The following is a 21,914-nucleotide window of genomic DNA, read 5'->3' as shown; positions in this document are numbered from 1 at the left end:
GCTGGTGGTGGTTGTGTAGTGGGGTCTCTGACCCAGGCGCACTTCTTGCCCAGGGGTATGGTAAAGGAGACCCTAGGAGACAGCAAACGGGGCAGAGTGGCCTTGCCGACTGTGTCCCGCTGGCATTGTCCCCGTCCTCTTCCCCGCGCTCCGGTCACTTCACAATCGGGGGTCTGCTGTCAGTGGGACTGGCTCCATTTTTATAGAGGATCCTCAGCGCTGTTCAAAGCTGTCCACCACCATCTGGCTTCGTCGGTTGAGAGGAAAACAAGTTACATCCCCTTGTGAGTTCCCAGGTCTCACATAAGCTGAGAAAGAAGAGCTTGAGAAGAGCAGGGTGATGGAGGAGGATGGCCCATGGCACCTAGGTCCCACCTAACTATTCGGTGGAACGAAATCTTGGTTTAGAATATCTGCAGTTCTGTGTTGCCCCTTTCCTCTACAGAAATAAAATCTCACTGAGCCTGGGAAAGATTGTTCCCCCCTCACAGTGATACGGGGCCTGAAGAGCACGTTTTCCTTACATGTTTAGGCTTTGTTCTGAAGAAATACGAGCTGCTGAGTGAAGATAACAGTTGGACTGACTTCACTGAGGTTTATAAACCTCTCTTATGAAGCATTTATATGAAACACTTCATAATCCTGCCATTCACTAGAATTGAAGAAATTTTTTTCATGTAGATGAAGGCAGCCAAAGACATTCCACACACACCTGACATCAACATGAATATGTGCTGTCTCCACAATGGAAGTAACAAGACTAATTTTGTGCAGCTTTTAATAGCCTGTAGTCATTCTTCATTACGTGAGGGCGTTAAGTTTTTCACCTAAACAGGTATGAGACTCACACTTCACAATGGCCTCTACTAGCATTCTTCTGGTTAAGACCTGAGAAACACAGTACATTCCTCTCCTAGGTTTATTCTGACATTTGGATTTAAACAAAGCAAAGTTTAATAAACTTTAACACATTTCTACTTGTTTCCCCATAGCAACATTAGTTTAATCTGTATATATATATGTGTGTGTCTATCATAAAGATTTATATAAATATAAGGATTCAGATTCACTGAAAATGTTCATGTATTTGGATTGTTTTGAATTTCAGCTGAAACATCAAATGAGACAAATCTTGCATGGCCTCGGGTTTTTACTGCAAATGCTATATGCAACTTGATTCTGCCTCCTGGGTACTGTGCACAGTTATTGTTTTTGTTTGGGTTTTTTTAATGCTTGGAAGTGATGCAAGAACATTCACTAACTTTGGGACCTTACAGAATTCATTTCCCCTTTATTTTATACCTTGTGTTCACTAAAGATAATGCCATGAAAATATACTGTTCATCTTGCTGTGTAGTTTTAAGATCTCTGGGTGGATTCTGTTAACCCAGAATCTCACAAGTGAGTAGAAAGATGAATACTGAATAGTATGCAGGTTCTTCAGGGCACAGAGCAGACAATGCCCTTTTTTGGGACAGCTCATTGATATTTTGAATCTTTCAGTGAAAATGTGGCACTCAAATCTTTCTACTGCATATTTTTTAAACTTGAAACAAAAATATTAAGTGTTTCTCCAATGGCATTTTTTCTGGCATTTATCAGTGTTCTATTAATGGAGAAACACTTATCTACTTATTTTACTCAGTGCTTTTCTTTAGGATAGCCTAGTGGGAACAAGTGTTCACTGTTGCTGGTGACAGAACAGCACTCAGTGGTTAATCTTAGCCAGCTGAAAACAGGGAATCCAACACAGCATTATTCTTTACATACATTTTATCTTGTGTTCCTCCATTAGCAACATTTTTTGTCACATATTTATCATGCAGTCTTTAACTGATTTATTATTTTATCCATATGCTAAGTACATTCTCAAGCTCCATATATTTGAAGCACTATGCGTTCTATTCACACTGTATATCCCCAAAAGGTATATTTCAAGAGGTATCATCTGCATCTCCCCTCTGTGCAGTATTAGGGGTGTCTTGTGTGAACCTTGATAAATCATCTAGTGCTCTTGTTTTGTTGTCTAGGTGCTTATCAGTACCAGTCTCAATTCTCTATCATGTCATTCAGATTTTATGTTCTCCAGGTTATGTATAATTTCTCCAGTCTGTGTTGTGTTCCTTATATTCTGTACTAAATCTACCTCTTCTTTTAGATCAGCTCAAATTATCTCTGTAGAAAAGGAGGGGAAGAATCGTCAAGAGCAGGTATAGTTAACTGCATTAAGATGTAAAAGAGTTTTGTGAAGTTGTGATCTATTTGGTGAAGTTGTAATTTTGTGTCTGAACTTTTCAGTAAGGAAATCAAAATCTTCATATATTTTCTGCTCTAATCAATAGCTGTTAGCTAAGAAAGCTGTCAAAGGTGGGCAAGTATACTTCTTTAAATGTGAACAAATGTGTCATCTTGCTCCAAAATGTGCCTGGCTTGTGCTCTGGACTCTGTAATTTGGAAAAGTATCTGTTTGAAATAAAAAATTACAATTTTTGTAGAAATAGCACTGGATGGTAGTGGGAGGTTCATCTAACATTCTCCAGAGTTCTCATTACTGTAAAATTTTGAGTGAAACAGACTGGAAATAGGTCTGTTGTCAAACTATGAACTCCATGGTGCTTCAGGAATTTATTACTTATTTTCATTCTTAACAGTGATCTTTCTCAAGCTTGTTTTCTCTCTCTCTCTCTCTGTTTTTTTCTAGTTCATTCTTATTTATATCAGACAATCCTGATTAAAAGATAGTTGGAAGGTGCTACAGAGCCAGGCAATATAAAAAAAGATTGAATGTAGAATCCAGAAGAAATTATCTACAGGGAATTAACCAAGTCACAGTAGGATGAGATCAGATGGAATTAATTGAAGTTCCAAACATTTTTCATTTTTCCAAGGAGCAGCACTTCTCACTTGTGTTGAAAAATTCTTTAGCTACCTAAGTGTACCCTGCTTTTAGATAGTGCTGCCCCTTTCACAGTAAATTTTCTGCTACACTTGGAGCTAGGTGCGCAGGTGGCCTTCATCCTGTGTGGTCTCACAGTTCTGAAAGGGAGTCATGTATAGGGTCAGTACTGTTACAGCACGCCTGAGAGGCAGAGCTATAATACTAGCCAGCTTTGACCTCCACACCATGAGGACCAAAGGATGTGTTTATTCAGAGCAGACTGGCATCCAGCCAAAGAGGCTGCTGGGCAGAGTGCGATTCTCAAATTACTACATCTTATTTGGGAAGTATGGTCCAAAGAGCAAGGTGCAAGCTTGGATTCAATTCCTAGGTCGGTTGCACACTTCTTTTGTGACATTGGGGCCATCAGATTTCAATCGAGAAGTGCATAAATACCTTTGAAAGTAGGAATTTTAATCACATTTTGCCCCAATTCCTCCTCTGCCAAACCAGTAGTAATATTACTTTTCTACTTTCTTATTGCTAGTGGAACTGTGAATGGCTTAGATACTGGGTGAACAGGAGAGGTAAGAGTACCACACATAAAAAAATGACAAGTGAAGCCATTTCCTGAAGACAACTTGAGATTGAGCTCTTGTGTGCAATCTCTAATAAGAGGTGAATTTATTTCTGAGCCTTTTCCTCACCACTGGTCAACTTTCTTTCATAATACATACAGAAATGTAGTATGTTTAGACATATTCCACTACGTAGATTAAATTTGGCCAATGTTTCAAATGTTATTGTAGTCAAGTAAGTTGATCCAAAGATATGGCTTGAAGTTCAGATGTGCTAGTTAATGTCAGCCAGGTGGGGTTGAATGTGGCTAGCAGCAATCCCTTTGAAATGTACATAGAGCAGAACTGACTTGTAATCAAGGTAATGTGTATGTTAAAACATGTCTAAAACATCAAGCATACACGTTCCACAAAAGCAACAAAGAACTTCAAAGTGCACGTGCAAGATCATGGTCCAGACAGAACCATTTGAAGGATTAGAAGCAATATTGGCAGAAGCTTCTAACTTGTCCATGAATAATCAAGCAACTGTTGGAGGTGAAGCTATAACAGTATCTTCTCTGCTTTGTTTTGAGATGCAGTCTGTCAGGAGCCTTGCTTTGCAATTGTGCCATTATGGCCTCCTTGATAAAAACATTTGTATTGGTTTTGGCTCATTTCAAATCACATGGGAAAAGAATCAATGCTCATTTTAAACAAAAAAGGATGAAATCATTTAGCTTTTTCAAACCTCATGGCAAGTAATACAAAGTATAAAATAAAAAAACATAAGTAGCTCTAGTAAAAAAATAACATAGTCTTTCTGTAGCTAAATTTATGATGCCTTTGCAAATGTTCATGTAAGTTTATTTGCTGTCATCTGCATTCAGATGCTATCTGTGGTTACATGTTTTGAGGTCTCTCCTATTATCAGCTATATGTGGGGGTTGAAATTTCTCAGTAGCTTAAGCACGGTGAAAGATGTCTTATTTAATTCTGCTGTGCAAGAGGATAGGCAGTGGCTTAATGGCTTTGCAGTGAAACCCTACATTTCCCATGGGTGAGGAACCTGGGTTCCATTACGGCTCTCTTTTAGGTACTGCAGAGGGAGTGCAGAAAGCAGGTCAGATAAAGATGGGAAGTGAGGAAATGTGGACTATTGCCCAGTTCAGTTCTGATTACCGTTCAGGTTATGAAAGCCTTGAGACTTTCTGATATAGGTTATGAAAGCCTTGAGACAGTGCTGATATACTGGAGTTACTGAGCAGGGGCTCCGGAGGACTACAGAGCTAAGTCTTGCACAGTATCATGATTTTTTTTTTAATTAAAAAAATAACAAAGCCTTTGTTTTCACCTTTTGTCCACACAGTTGAATTGCACAATGGTAATAGATTTGTTCACTTAGTTGTGCTTGGCACATCTGGAGGAATTCAGCACTTCCCTGGAAGTATCAGAGGTTTCCAGAGGCTGTTACACTTGTCAGTGTTTGTAGTTTCTTTCCTGCAGAGGTGTTTGTATGGGATTACAAAGTGCTCTGATCCAAAGGCCTACACACATTACCATTGTGTCAGCAGCATCACTAAAACAAAGTTGTTCTTGTAGAATCTGTTGCACTGGGTGGACCTTAACTGTGCCCCTTAACTGTCACTAAGATACGGAGAGACACTGTCACATTTGTAATGTGCGCAGAGACGTAGATTTCTTCTGTCAGCTTAAACATGAAAACTGGAATTCTTCTCACCTGAGTTTGTCCACACTAAGAGCTAGGGATAAGCTCGCTCTTTAGAAGTGCTTGTCTGTGGAAGGATGTTACCATCTGGACATGCCTATCTTTCTCTGTTGGCTACAAGAGCTTAGATCAAGAGCTTATATGGGAGGCCAAACTTTTAGGTAGCTGATAGGAGGTAAAATGAGTCTAAGCTTGCAAAAACGACTGATGGCATTACAATGACAATAATATTCTGAAAATGCAAGGACTGTGTGATCTTCAGTGATGCTTATGGTTAGTCTGATTCAGTATTCAGCATTGAGAATTCTGTATTTTATAAGAAGGTGGCACTTCAGGCTCTTCATTTACTGAGACAGACTTCTTCCCAGTTTACACAGAGAAGGAATTTGTAGAAATCTTTGTGGGAACAGAAATTCTAATATTATTTTAATGATCACTATTGTAATAGCCACAGGGGGATGGGAATCAATTATCTCAGAAGCAATTGAGGGACTGGTCCCACTGAGGTACCATTTAGATTATCAGCTCTCAGAGGGTTCTTCAGCAGCAATTGTGCACCTAATATGTTTGCTAGAAGTGATTATCGAGATTTCAAGATAAAGCACCTTTATCTTTGTAAAGAACATTAGCAATTAATATCTTAATATAATTGCTATTTTTATTAGTCATTCAAGTATTTTCTAGACATTTTACACATTAATTCAATTTATCACAGCTGATCTCTATATGCAACATTGGTAACTTATGCAGTGTGTGCCTTATAATGGTCCGATATTGGAAACAGGATGCAGGATGCAGTGTGACAGATTTTCAAGATTTTTCTTTGTTCTACAGATATTTCTAATGAGACAGTCTTTGCCATCCTGTTTCTTAACACAGCAGTTCTGAAGATCTGGACTAAATTTTCACATAGATGGAACTAATAGGCAAGCCCAAAGAATATTTGAATCAGTGCTTTGGTCTTGGACTGAAATAGACTTTCAGTCTCCCAGTGACTTCAATACACAGACTCATCTTTGTTTCCAACAGGAGTTTAAGTTGGTGTCTGTATCAGGGACATATACAGGATATAGCATGTCCTTCAGCTATAGCATCCTAAAGACTGTTCTCTGTGTGTCCTGGAAAAGGACAGCACGACAATTATTGTAAGGACAGCAGTAGAAATTGAAATGTTAGATGTTTTCTAAACACAGAGGAAAGGCAAAGACTGAGAAAGTGTGTAATATACAGACAAGGCATCAGGAGATTACATTCTTAATAACTGGAACATACTGCATTTTTCTTCTATTCTCTTCCTTTTGCTTTCCATTCTTCTTGTCATCATATTGTGCTTACATTTCAGTGGTCCAGCACTGGACCTCATGTATGTGTGCAGTTCAGTCAACTAAGAATAAATTAGAAGATAAATGGATGTACTTGGCTTTTCACAAGCCTCATAAAAAGCATAGTTTCTAGGCAAAATTTAAATAAAAATTGTGCAGATACTCTTTGGGTCTGCCCAGAGAAAAGATTTAACATGGAGAACACTGTAAGAGCAAACAAAGAATCTCTGTGGATAAGCACACAAAGTAAATAAGTAGGTAAAGCTGGAGAGGGAATGATCTGGCAAGATAATAAATCAGGCAGAAGGGAAGAGTTTTCTAGGACCTTGGAGATGATTACAACCTGTGATTTGTGAAAAAGAATGAAGCCTGTCAAAAAAATGGGAAAGGAGCCATATTTTAAGAAGCCAGGATCAGGAATGGTTTAATTAAAGACTGTCTTATAGGCAGTGTTTGTGAGGAGTTCTAATAACTAACTTGGGGAGTTGTAATAACTAATGTAAGAGGTGACATGAGTCAGTAAAACTGTAGGAACAGATTAGGAGGAGTGAGGTAAAGAAGGTGAAAATGAATATTGGTCTTCCGTTTCAGCATCAAGATTCTGTTCTGCAGTGTCAGACTCTTTGCTTATAAATGCTCTTGGATAATTCTGATTTTTGGATCACTGGTTTTCAAATTTCTGAAATACCTCAAATGTAGAACTTTGTATTTGCCATTGCTTCAGTGGATCTTCATAGCAACAGAAGACTTTTTTCTTTTCTTAGTGAAAGGAAAAGTGATTAGAACATTTCAAAACAGTAAGCAAAATGAAACATTCTGAACAATTTAAAGGACACTAGCAGCACTTCAAGGTGTTTTGTTAAACTTGATTCTTCTCAAACTGAATGAATTGCCAGCTGGTAGTCCCCCACTTAACGAAAGTAGTGAGCTGGGGTTTGGTGGAATAGAGTTCCTTCCCTAAGCTTGTTCAGCAAATTATTTTAATAACTTTATTACTGAAGCTATAATAATCCCTGAATGCCCATAACAATTATTATCCTCATTACTGTAATAATTTTTTCCATTATACATACCTATATTGAAGACATAATTTCTAATATCACAGTGAGCATTCCCACAGTGAGTCCAGAGACTTTTTTCCACTTTGAGTCTTAAGTTTAGTTGTGGTTTGGTGTTTCTTGTTTGTTTTTTTTTGATATTGGGAACTCCAGCTGACACTAGAGAGTCGCTGCAGTGTGTAAGAGTAATACAGCAACTGAAATATGAATTGCATCCTTTTTCTGTGCAGCAAAGCAATGCCTCCTAAATCTCAAGACCCATTCTCTTTCTTTTCTTTTGCTTCTTCGCTGTCACTCATCATTACTTTTGTGGCTGAATACTGAGAGATGACATGGTTGCAGTCCTGTACTAAAAGCGTTAGCAATCAACAGCTTGGAAGGGGTTATAAAATAACTAGGCATGACATTTACATTCTGCACAGGAAGGGACACTTAGTGTGACTCAGGACCACAGAACAGCCTGATGGTCGTGTCAGGAACTGGACTAAGAGCTCCTGACTCTATAGTGTGCATTTGGTTGCCACACGTTAGTGTTACAGCAGCCTTCACATGCAGTGTATAGCCCAGTAGTCTGTGCAACTGAAAATAAGATCTGTCCACCAGAATCAGTAACAGTTGTCTTAAAAACTTTTAAAAACTTTTAAAAACTTTTCAAACAAATGTCATTATTTGCTGTGAGTGAGAATACAGACAAATGACCATGCTTGGTCTAACAAGTCACACACTTCCACATGAAGAAGGCTCAGACTGGAGCTGGCAGTAACACCAGACATTTGTGTGCAGGTTTGTTAGTGGTTTATAAGCTTTCATCACACCCTGTCTTCTCGGTTTATGCCAGAAATTCTTCTTGGGAGGCACTCCTGTTGCCATCACAGTGAGGCCATGACCTGAGCAGCACTGTGAGATTATGATGGCAAATAATGTCGAGAGGCCAGAAGGGAGCAGCATGATAAACTTCAGCAGACCTTCTGCCCCAGGCACTTATCTTTCAGTTACGAGTGTCTTCTTTGTCTGTATAGATTTCTTAGAATGATCCATTAATTGTGAGAACAAAATATTTCTGAAACACCTCCTGAATGCTTTTCTAATTCTAATCAGCATCGCAGATGGCTCGAGGCAGGCTCCGCCGGCAGTGTCAGCCCCGCCCCCCAGTGTCAACCCCGCTGCACCCTTCGGGCTGCGCTCTGGCCGATGCTCACGGAAGAAAAACGGAGAAAGTACTCTAGCGTGAAACTCGCCCGCTCCCCGTGGGCGCCGCCGCCCCAGCACGTCAGCCAGCCCGACCTGGCGCCGACGGCCGCCCCTGATCCAGCGCCGAGAGCCGCAAGGGGTCGCGCCAACGCCGTGTCTTGGCGTGCGCGTCTCTCGCCATGGCGACGGGGCCGGACTCGGGGCGGAAGAAGGGGCGGTCGAAGCCACGAGGGGGCGCCGCCGGGGCCGGGGTGGGTGAATGGCTGAGCGGCACTGACACTGGCACTGGTACTGGTACTGGCACTGCGCGCTGGTCAGTGCCATGGGTAGCTCCCTGCGGAAGAGCAAAGCGGTACGGCAAGCGCCCGGCGGCGGCCCCGAGCGGAGGCAGCCGGCAGGTAGGCAGCGGAGGGCTGCCGATGGGCAGACACCTGCGTGGTTGCACTTCGGGGCGGCGGGCTCCCAGTGCGGCGATGCGGGAGGGCGAGCTTAAAAAATTACTTCGGTTTCCTGGTAAAAAATACTGGGGAGGTCGGAGCTGGGCGCAGCCGCGCCGGGCCTCCTCCCTTGCCTGCCCCCTTCCCTGGGCGCCTTCAGGTGGATCTGAGTGCGGGAGTGCCGCGCTGCGAAACAACATTAATGTTGCTACTACAGATCCAGCTGCGTGTTTCAGTTACACGGTCCCAAACACAACTTTCTGAGGCTTCTTTTTTTTCTCCTGCTTTGCTTTATTTGAGACCATCGTAGATGGTGCGGAGCAGGGCAGGACTGTATGCGTCATCTCACCTACAGGGGCAAGGGAAGATGCTGCGTCGTGTGAGTCGGGGGACCCTGGCCCTGTGGGTGTGCAGGCAGCAGCGCTGGGGGCTGGCCCTCAGGGCACAACTTGCTGCCTGGAGGGCATCCGGTAAGGCAGGGAAAAGATTTGGAATTAGATGGGAGTTGAACTGCCCTCTGGTTCATGGAGGTAATTTCTGTCTACCAGGACTGAGGCATGTCACTGCAATAGCAATGGGGAAACTCGTGTGTCAGCTGTCCTCTTTATACCTCTTTGGAGTTAGAATTTAAGTCTCTGATGCTCCTTGGATATAGTATTAACCGTGCTCTCCCTGTGTCTGTAAAACTTGGGGGATAAAAAACAGAAATAGCTTGAGGTAATGCCAGGAAATTAGCCTATGCTTACATCTAGTGCTGTACAGCAGTTTTGCATATATGAAAACATTCTTGTCTTTCACTGAGCATCTATTACTGAAGGAGTGTTTTGACCTCTACCAAATCCTTGGAAAACATGTCTGCTTTTAAAAATATTTTTACGTATTCAGTAACTTGAGCACATTGATGCTAAAGTACCTTGGTAGTTTCAGGGTAATATATAGCATTTCATGTCTTACTATGCAGAGTGGAAATTGTCAGAGACTTGACAAACAAAGTAAGATGTCTGTGCAGTAAGACTGTGTATAAAGGTCGGAGCACAGCAGGAGCTGGCAAGGATGAGGTTTATAACAGTTAAAAGTCATGAAATAGCCTTATTGTTATGGCTCCATATTGCTTAATGTTATACCAACATAAAATATACCAGTTTTGGATCAAAAGCCTGGCATTAGAAGCACTAGATAGTCTTTGACCCTAGCAGGAGGGACTGGAAAAATCCTCCAACTGTCAGCAGAATCCAGTTGTCCCTGTACTTTCAGGGCAGTGTAGCACCTGTAGACCAGTAAAGGTTAAACCCTAACATTTCCCTTACCTAATGCTGCTGCTATCACATTCTCGTTAAGAAATACCTGATTTAGCTTTAAATCAGATACTGAATGCTGGGCAGATGTGGTACCGCAGAGTCTGGGGCAGCATAAGCTGCTATGGAATTATGCCCAAACCTAGCTCCTGTGGATGACAATGTGATCTGTTGACACAAACTCAGAAATGAAGCCTACATTTCAATGAGCTTTCAGCCTTGTGAAGCTGACTCATTTAGGCTAAATGACATAACGTGCTGTTTGAGCTTCAATTTATATGCTCTGCCATACCTTTGGTTTTTCAATTAAAGACATTGCTACTCCCTGCTGCCCATTGTACAACTCTGGCAACATCTTAAAGTAATTCTCCAGGAAAGTTGGTTTAAACTGTGACATCAAGGTTTATGTTTCATCATCTAGGCAGCCTTGTTTCTGGATTATTATCTGAAACCTAAGGTTCATTTCCTGAAGGAACAAGTTAAAAGTTTTTAATATCCATCAAAAGCAAGAAATGAGAGGAGGTGTGGGTGCTATTGAGAGGTTAAATAGAAGATTAACACTGAATAATTACAGAAATTAAGGCAAATTACTTGGCTGTTTTCTAAAGCTGAAGCATAAGTCAAATAAGCAAATTACTTCTTCTTTAGCTGACTCTGAAACATGAACAATCTCAATTTAACTCCTTTCTATAGTTGATCATACCAGAGAGTAGGTTGGGTTTTTTATGTATCTACATACATCTCTGGGACAAGGCATATTTAATCTTATGTGTGTAGTAGGAAGAAGAAGAAGTAGGGACATTCCTAGCTGCAAGAATTTCTTCATTACTCTCTGGATTTGTTCCCACCCTTCCATTGTTTTGTTTATGGGAATAATAAATAAATTAAGATTAAATAAATTAAGATCTAAGGATGTTTTTAAAAAAAACAGTAGCAAGCTGGCAGTGAGCTGGCAAGGAAGATAATAGCTATCACAGGAAAAAGTAAAAAGGCTAAAGTACTTAAATATATGTATTTTCCATAACATACCTTTTAAAGGTACAGTAACATACCTTTTAAGGACATTCTCTTGTTCTTAGCTTCTGCTTTATTAAAGGTTATCCTACAATCTTCAAATAGCATTCTTTAACAATTGAGTTTTGTGTATGCAGTATTTATGGCATTTTGTGGGTGTAAAGGTATGAAAATTAGAAATAACTGAGAAGATGATGCCTTTCCTGATTTTTTTGGTCAGTTTATCTCTGCACTATAAACATGCATTTTGCTACAGAGAGGATTAATGAGAAAAATCAGATCTGTATAGTAAGAAGCTAAACTTAAACATCTCAGAATTAAGATTGCCAGGGTTGCTGCTTTTGCCATATAGAACATATTTTTTTTCTGTGGGGCTCTAATGTGGTATCACCTCAAGTACTATTTTTTTTTCCAGCTCCTCATGCTAGTTGCAATGTTATGGGTGGCTGTGTTTTCAATTGAGTTTGAATTTCATTTAAGTTGAAGTTGTTCAGTGACTTTCAGGAATGGGCACTTGGGATATGGCATATGCTTGCTAGTTGGCCTGGAAAGTTATAGTACACTTTAGATGAAATATGTATTGGATTCTACAAAGTGAATTCACCAAGTGCTGTTAAAATCATTGCCCCTCATTTTAGTCCTAATATGACAGCCTCTCAATTTGGCACAACTGTGAGGTAGAATAACAGAGGATCCACTTTGGTGGCCCTATTTCTGTGCTGCAGTACAAACACTGATAGTGATTAAATTGCATTAACATTTGCATGTGGTGAGTGTGAGTAGTGGGGCCACAAATATTTTTATATTTGCAGTATTTCCTGCATATGTTTTGACCATATAATTTACATGTTAACTGCTCAGGTGTAACAATAACAGATGTGTCATAGTACTCTTTGTGGAAAAGAGTAGAGTGGGAGATGCTGTCATGGTGGCCCTTATTTACTGTTGTTAACAGTTATGAATCTGCTTGATTTCTGCTATGAGCAGGAACAGTGCTTGGCCCTCACAGTGCATGGTACTGATCCCTTTTATTTCCAGACCATTGTTAAGATTTCTCTATTTTCAAGACTTCCTTGAAATCAAAACTTAATCTCTCTTTCCTGTCTAAAGGTTATTGCTCCATTAAGCCCATCTTGGACATCCTTTGGTAGGGTGCCTCACTGTTGTTTTAATCATGATTGTAGGAAACACCCAAAACACCAGGTAAAATTAATGCACTCTGGCTTGTTCAGTTTGCTGAATTGGCAGCTTTTCTTTTCCCACTGGTTTAAAGTGAGTGAATTTTACCGCTGCTGTCTCCTGAGAAAGTTTTATCTTTGATGCCTCCTGTTTTTGATACCTGCTTTTTAATACCTGCCTGTTGTAATGCAACTGTTTTCTAATCTGTAGCATCATGACTCATGTATTTCCTGTGAAATTAATTTCCAGTGTTCATATTTTTCTTGTTCACACCTTTCAGTATCTTCCTTTTCTGAATGTGGTGTTGTGTTGTAGGTCTTCCTGACAGAGCCGTCCAGTAACTAATTTCCTAAGCTGTATCTGGTGCCATCTCTTTCTTCATGTTCACTTTGATTTTACCTTCTATTTTTCTCCCCAAAATCTCACAGCTGTTGCTTTCCTTAGCATATTGCCTTTCCTGTATGTACATTTCATTCCTTGTACTGTCGTTTATGTAGTTGGACTTGTTTATGGTAAACCCTGTGGAACCCTATGTCCCCTGTAATTTTTGTCTGTTACAGTGTTATCTGACCTAGGACCCTTATTTGCATAAGAGACACAAATGCAAAGGAAGGAAGGAAGTAAAGCATGCCAATACTTCCATTCTCATAGCAAATAACAGTAGTTTAGTGTGATGTAGTCAACATTTCTTAAGAACCTGCTAATGAACTGGCATTATGTAATGAAATGAAATTAAGTATTTCACAAATGAGATACCATATTTTATCTTCTAGTAAACTTGCCTGGTTTACTTGTTGAGTAAGCTGCTTGGAGAAGAAAGTGGTGTTTGACTTGATAATTTTTGCATGTGTCTTGGTGTTGCATCCCAGGTATGGGTGAAGGAAGCTTTTAACTTCCTTATCTCCTCCACTGTTTGTGCAGCCTGACGTAGAGTAAATACATCTCTGTAATTCTAGCTCATGAAAGTGTAGTGTATTTACTACTTTCCACCCATCTTTCACAACAGTGTCCAGATAGACCTTTGTCAGAAGCTGTAGGCATCGCATTGGCTTATGGTATCACTTAGGTGTCGAGACAGGTTGGAGGTTGGATTTTATGTTCTTAGAGGTGTTTTCCAACCAAAACGATTCTGTGGTTCTTTGAGGCTATTGACCTCTGTTAGATTATCCTGCTTTGCTCATCTTGTACAAATGCTATGTCATTGTTTGCTGGGCTGCCACAAGCAGGATTAAATTATTCCACCCAAGTCCTTTTGTTTTTCAAAGATAAGAAACTTGATCGCTCTAGACCCTCTCTTTAAAATGCCCTGCTTGGGTTAAAAAAACCCATACAGACTTCTGAGCCAAGTACCCAAGTACTCTCCACAGTGCAGTACCTGCCTTAAACTTCAGGCCCATTTTGGGAGATTGCCTGCAGAAAGCGTGTTTGCTTTTAACCATGTTCACTTCTAATACTGGCTTGTTGGACAAAAAAATAATAATTGTATGTGAGCTGTTTTCTGCCTCTTTTCATGTTCTCTATGACTCAAATGAAATCCTGATTACAGAGATATATGGGGATGAATGGATAAATGGCTTTAGTTGTGGTAGAAACAATAAAGGTATAGCAAACGGCAGTAGGGACTAATGAATAGCAGCAGCAGCACCAGGAGATTCTGTTCCAGCTTTGCTGAGTACTGCTTCAGCTCTCTGAGCCTCAGGTGCCCCACCGGAACAAGTGTGGCTGGTGATACATCCTCCTCTTGTTTATTTTCTGATCAGAAAAAAAAAAGTACCATGAGAGTATTAATCAGACTTTGTAAGAGCTGCAAGTTTGTGTTTGCCATAGGAATTCCAAGAAAAAAACAAGGAAGCTCAGCTTTTTTAGGTCGTCCCAAATGAAGGGTGGGCCAGTGTGGATTGGCACTGTGAGCATGATGCATCTACAAGTATTAGACGAAGTGTTACACTAGTATCGATAAAACCAAAACCAACAGCAGCTTTTGAAGGGAATTTACAAAAATCTGTGTTAAAATTGCTGGTATTGTAAGATATTTTCCATAACTAGTGCATTTAAATCTTTATATGAGATGTTGCAGCTTTTACTACAATTCCAGATGCTGAGAAGCCTTATATTGTTTCTTATAACCTAGTTAATTTAGTTCACAATGAAATAAAATGGAAGATGGAAGTACTAAAAGCAAGTGTTACCTGTCTTTTTATTGAAAAACAGATAATTTGAAATTTATCTTTGTTTAATTTATATAACTTCTTCTGTTTAAGTCAACAGAGTTTGTATTGTTGATGCTGTAGAAATATTTGAGGTCAATATGTGATGTTATACTCACAGAAAATCTCTCTGTTATGGCTAATTAGAGCAACCTGACTAATTCCTGTATGGTTTACTGTAAACAATTACATAAGAAAAGAGTAAAGGCTGAAGACTTTCTGAGGCAAGTACCAGTTGTCTGGTAAGGATGAGGACTTCAGTGGTGAGAGCAGTAGTAGGAAAATTGGTGAGAAAGCCCTGCTCTTGTTGGAGTTTGATTTCATGTTCAATAATTATGTCAGAAACACATCTTGGATGACTTCTCGTAACAAACCAAGAAGTACAATGATGTCCCTGCTGAAATCATTAAAGTAAAATACTTTTTTATATTACAGTTGGACTTTCTTGGTAGCTACATGCATATTTAGAAGTAGGAATTACTACTTTTCCTAGGAACTAGGAACTGAGGCCAGTTTCAGAACCCTTTTTGCAGACTACCATTATGTGACAAGTTACGAACTTGAGTGCGTGGTAATATAGAGGCTGAGAAGGAGGTGTATTAGTGATAAGCTTCTTGCCTTATATTTGCAACTCATCTCATTCTTCTTGGATGCAAAGGTAGCGGACTGCAACCCTCAAAACAGAGTGCTGATCTGTCTAGAGTGAAAAGCTGGTTGAAGGATTTTTGCTGAGTTGGTTCCCAGATGTTCATTAGAAAATTGAGCTGAAAGGCATGAATTTTGTTACTTAAGGCTTTCATTCGGATGGGAGCTTTTCTATTTGGTATAGGGAGCTTTGAATGAGGCTGCCAGACAGATGTCACCTCAGAGCTTGTCTTTCATTTGATCTGGCTTTTGTCATTCCCCTGTCAGTATTTCTTACTTGGCTTGTCTTGGTTTTGTGATTCCTACTCCACTATGTAGAGGTCAGATTAAAAGTTCCCAGTAGATTTTTATCGTCCTTTGAGAAAACAGTGCTGTGAACCATTCTGTCATTTTCTGCCTTTTTCATGTATTAACGATTTGAGTTGCTGAGAACGATGAAGTTTTTTTCCTTCGTTGGCTTAGAAAACGTAACACTTAGGTTGAAAAGTTCCCAGAAGAAAATTTGTACCTAGATGTTTTACTACTTGCAAGAATAGTTTTAAATGCCTTTTATACTCAAATAGTTGTGCTAAAAAAAGAATTCATGTTTTCATGAAGGAGATCAGTGTTTTGGAGTAGTGCTACGGACTACAGTCCAGGACTCTATTACAGAAATCTGTGCCAAAGTTAGAGCCCCCCAGTTTCTGTTTGCACTTAGTTGAAGGAGGGTACACAAACTTATTATTCCACATTGTGTCTTGATTCATTCAAGCTGTGCTTTATTTAAATGCAAGCAGTCTTAAGATCTTAGATTATGAAAAGCGGATTAACAGGAATACAATGAAAACTTTGCAGCAACACGCTGAATAAAATATAGGCAATAACATAGTTCAGAAAACTTCTGATTTCTTAGGAAAATGCACTTAGTCTGTTACTTGTCAGTCTTGAAGCTTAGTGGGTTTTGAATTGGAGAGTGGGTCAGAATCAAACTTTGTATGAAACACCCTGTTCACATTTGTTCATGAATTTGGTAGGCTTAGGGAAATGAGCATGGAAAAGAAAATCAGTGAGCCACATTATACAACCAGTCTCTTAGTGAAGTTTGGGCTGGTTTGGATCTGTTTTCATTTGTATCAGCAGTCAAAGATTGCTAAGGAAAATATAGTATCTAATGAAATAACTCTCACCAATGGCTTTAAGGGCTTCTTGGTCAGATATGGAGAGAGCATAAAGCCAAACAAACCTGTGCATCTACTTTCTAATGTAATGCTTCCTATCACAATAATTTCAAACACTTAAACACTTTTTGGACATTTCAGCAATATGTCAAGCAAGTCACTGGCAGAACCAGAGCAGCATCAAGTCTATTTTCTGGTCTTACGCATGTGGTACTTACTTTGTGCTATATGAAGACCGCATACGTGGGAAACAGCAGATAATGAAACAGATCTGTGATCCAGGGAGAAAAGAATGAAAGTGATTTCAGTGTTCAGTCTCATCTGTTAAAGTTTGTGTCCTCTGCAGTTGAAGGAACTATTCAAATGCTCAGAAATTCTTTGTTTTTCACTTGAACTGCACCAAACATAAGTGAGCAAGTAGTCTTAAGGACTGGATGCATAGCTCATTCTTTCTTAACTTCTCCCTCACGGCTTGCATATGCAGACACTGAGACTCTTTAGGGAAAAACAGCCTTTTATCCCTGGGAAAAATGTGTGTTTCTGTGGTATTGGTGAAATATTTTTGTTTGTTGCACTCGCCATGGAACTCTGTTGCTTTGCAGGCTAAAATTGTGAACCATATGGATTACATACAACTGTTGCAAGCTCCTGCTTATATAAGTAGGTGCAAAAAAGGCTCTGAAGTAGGGTTTTTCACCATCTGGGTTTTGTTATATTAATATTCGTCACTTACAAGGGAAAGTAAAGATTTTACTCTAGTTGTATTATTTCTGTGCAGTGATTGTGCATGGTGCTTTACACATGGATAGTTAAGGGCAAGCTGCTAATTTCAGAGAGAAGGCAGAGGTACTTGTAATTGGGTATAACATGTATCTTTGTCTTGTGCATAGACTGCAGGATTCAAGGCTCATATATACCAGCCTTCAGAAGTAGCATTCATGCAACATTAAGTGGTTCACTCTTGATTAATAGCACTTGTCAGGGAGCATTGAATTTTGTGTGTAAATTGTGTTAGGTTGGCCTGTATTAATATTACTGACTTGTTACGGGTTCTGACTTTGGCCAAGTTCAGGTGAGGAGGCATATGTACCTCCAAGCTATCTTTATATTTCCTCTGATAGGGCAGGCGAGTGCTGAATCAGCACTTGGAAGGAAAGGAATAGCCACGGGGCTGTGCTTGTTTATCCTGTCCAAGGTACCAGTGGTTCTTGGCCAGGATTACTAGAGTGCGGCACATGCAGCCCTTATCTAAGCAAGCCCTGACGTGTCTTCTACAATAGCCAACTCTGTTGCTTTCTTGATTAGCTTGTAAGGCTACACGGTGTCTGGCTCAGTGAAAAATAAGCATATGAGGTGGATCATAGGTCTAACTTACACCAAAGTACAGTTGCTTATTTTTTAATTTCCACCCACTATTCCTGGCCCTCGGTGAAGTGTGGACGTGTTGTGATTCCTACTGGGGCAAAGGGGAGGTTTCTGCTCCAGGGGAGGCTTAGGTTAGATATTAGGAAGCACTTCCTCACGGAAAGGGTGATAGGCATTGGAATGGACTGCCCAGGAAGGTGGTGGAGTTGCAATCACTGGAGGTCTTTAAAAAAAGATAGGATGTGGCACTTGGTGGCATGGGTTAGCTGATGTCATGGTGTTAGGTTATAGGCTGGACTTGATGATCCTAGAGGTGTTTTCCAGCCTCAGTGATTCTGTGTGAAAGGCAGTTATCACAGATTCTCATGGTTCCCTGCATTCTGTCACAGGTTTCCCTTCCTTTGTAGTTTTGTCAGTTCAGCTGATTGCAAGGCAGCCTCTCAGTGTGGGTCTGTGTTATGTTCCAGGCTGGAGGGGTGCATTTAAAGGCTTGATTTCCACCCCCCCCCCCCCCCCTTTGCATAATCTGGATGATATAAGGTCTTTGTTACTGTCACTTCCAAATGTTTGAGTTTACTCAATGGAGGAAGTAGTGACCTATGTTGAAAGGTCAAAAATGAGCAAATCTAAGAGACGGAAACCTGGAAGTTTCTCCGCCTAAAAGATGCCTGAAAATAACATTGTAAAGCAAGTTATATGCTTGTTCATAGGCATTTACAAAATTAGAGGCATCTTCTGAACTATTGGAGTAGAGACAGCTATTTAAAAATTACATTGTATCAAAAATGTGAAATCTGTTCTTGTTGATAATACCCTCCTGTGTGATAAAACAAAATCTAGTGAAGACCATTGCCCAGAAGCACCACCTATGGACCCTCATAGCAAGCAGTTGAAGGGCAGGTGTTTTCCATGGGTCCCCATGTCTTGTCTTGGCAGCGTTTTGAATCCCTGGGTGGATGCCTTTGCAGAGAAGTGATATTTATCCTGGAGCAGTTCTGCTTGCAAAGGTGCTCTAGGCTGTTGTGTTAGGCTGGTCATATTGCTTCCTGGTCGAGGCCTTCTGCAACCAATCATGCCTTTTTTCACCACTGCCAGAAATTACACAACCAACAGTCAAAAGTTCAGAGGCCTCAGTACCGGGGAAGGAATTTGGTTTGTGAGGAAGTTCCCTCCCAGTAAGGAAATATAGGGACTAAAAATCCCATAGTTACTTCACTGTGTTTAATTTTCTTTGTTCAAGAAGTGGCAGTGAGACTTAGTGCAGTCTGCTTCAGCTAGATGCTAAAAAAGTGGGGGTTTAACAAGCTGCTGTGTAAAACTGGCAGTTTTACTGCTACCAGTGATATAAAAGTTACTGCTTTCTTTTCCTCCCTGTTCGTCTGTATGGGTATGCCTTCTGCCTGGCATTGGCTGTGGTGCTCATAGTATCCTTCCCTGAGCTGGCAAAGCTTGTGAGGCTGATGGGTTAGTTTTCTTCTAGGTTAGTGAGCTGATTTAGCTCATGTAAGGGTCTCTTGGCTGCCAGAACTGGTGCCAAGTATGCAGATAGCAAGGAGAGAGAGGTGGGAGAGAGTAGGCTTGCCTCCTCATGACAGTAGCAATTTGTTTTATCAGTTCACCCTACGTCAAGGAGCGCTTGAGAGTTGTAGAGGAGGTAGCACACAACAGCCACCATCTTCTAGATTGAGACTTAAACTCGAAGATTGTGGTAGTGCAGGGTATGAGCCTCACCGGATCTTCCTGCAATGGCTGTGAGTTGCTAGAGACTTCTGAGGGAACACTGATGCTCACAGGCAGAGACAGTTGTCCTTACCACTACATCTCTGAAGATTATCCAGAGTGGTTCCATGGTCCAGGTTCACCTTAGCAGCCTCATTCTGCAAAAAATTATCTTCTGATTGATTTTTGGAAAACAGCAGTTCACCAGGACTATTGTATTGGGTTATTGTCATTGCCGTTAATGGATGGAATTTTATGGAGATCAAGCATGTGATGCAGAGAGCACTTTCTGCTTTGTCATCCTGCCTGTGGCAAGTTGCCCAAACCAGCAAGGGAGAGGCTCCTCGCAGAAGCAGCAGCCTGCATACTAACTCTTTCAAGTCTCTGCCAGAGGTTATGGTTGCCTTTGTGTTTTGGGCCTATTGCTAAGGCTGGGCAACTCTAGCACCGATCTACCTGAAAAATTAATTACAGATGTTTATATAAATGCCTGTGTTGTCTAATGACTAGATTTTTATCTCATTAGAGTTTTAGGTGAACATTCCTGAGGTTGTTCAGACTTGTTATAGGAATAAAATACAAGGCTTTAGATACTTCAGGTACATGCAGGACTGTAGCGTTGGTAGTACACAGAGGAAAAAAATTCTCCTTTGTGAAGTTTGAGACCAGTGTTCAAAATCTGTGTTCTTACTTCTCTTTTTTTATGTGTGTCTGTATATGGGTAGATTCATTCCTGCATTCCTTCCCCAAGATAAAATAGGCCAAGTATTACCCAGCACTAATATTTCTGTTAACTATTGCATAATGTTTCTGTTCTGATCTTTAAACCCTTTTACCAACATCAGCAAAGTACTCTTCCCAACACTTTTCTGAGATAAAGGGATTTTGTCACCAAGTTTTAGAGAAGAAATCAGAGATGACAGGATTACAGTCCAGTTTTCAAAGACTGCCTTTCTGCATTTGTGCCTTGCATGTGCCCTTGTAGCCAAGAAGGCCAATGACATTGTGGGGTGCATCAAGAAGAGTGTGGCAAGCAGGTCAACGGAGGTTGTCCTCCCCCTCTACTCTGCCTTGGTGAGGCCTCATCTGGAGTACCATCTCCAGTTCTGGGCATCTCAATTCAAGAACAGGGTACAGCAAAGGGCTATGAAGATGATTAGGGGACTAAAACAACGCTCTTACAAAGAAAGGCTGAGGAACTTGGGGCTTTTTAGCCTAGAGAAGACTGAGTGAAGATCTTACCAATTCTTATAAATACTTAAAGAGTAGCTGTGAGGAGAATGGGGACAGTCTTTTTTTCAGTGATGCCCAGTGACAGGACAAGAGGTAATGGACACAAACTTGAACATAGAAAATTCCATCTAAACATGAGGAGGAACTTCCTTACTTCAAGAGTGGTAGAGCACTAGAACAGGGTGCCCAGAGAGGTGGTGGAGTTTTCATCTCTGGAGGCATCCAAAACCTGCCTGAACAGCATCCTGTGTGGGCTGCTGTAGGGAACCTGATCTGGCAGGGGGATTAGACTAGATGATCTCCAGAGGTCCCTTCCACCCTTCTGTGATTTGTGTGAATGCTGTTCAGGTTTGTGGGCTGAGTACCCAAGGAATGTATGCACATCCAGTATGGCTGTTTGTCTAACTATGTGCATGTGTCAGAGTTTGCTAATTAATGCTGGCTGTGCAGTGCAAACTATGTATGTGATTAAGTACAAACAACTGTGTACTGACCCATTTATTGGAAATTAAGCTTAACATAACTCAGAGTTAGTTGGAGAAAGGCAGAGCTGATAGTGGATTCCAATCAAGTATTAGATTTGTTTTCTTTTTCCATGCCATAGCAAATGGCTGCATTTAAATATGTTTTTTCCCTTTCACTATAATATGTTTAACCTTTTCTATTGGGGATGTATGAGTATATAAAATCAGTTATGACCAATGGGTAAACACATGTTTCTCCAGACTTTTGAAGACATTTGTTTATAGGATTTCATAACATGAATAATAACATATAGCAGAAATTATTTGAGGGAGGAGAGTTCTGTTAATAAATTCAACTGAAAGAAGTTTTCAGGGAACTAATTGCAGAGGAAATATAAGTACTTAAACTGAATTATAAGTTGAAGATTGAAAAAATGACAGCACATTAGAATAAAAAAAAAATC

This window comes from Indicator indicator, chromosome 14 (genome assembly GCF_027791375.1).
Source record: "Indicator indicator isolate 239-I01 chromosome 14, UM_Iind_1.1, whole genome shotgun sequence".
NCBI lineage: Eukaryota > Metazoa > Chordata > Aves > Piciformes > Indicatoridae > Indicator > Indicator indicator.
The sequence above is the reverse complement of the archived record's forward strand: the minus strand, read 5'-3'. Positions refer to the sequence as shown.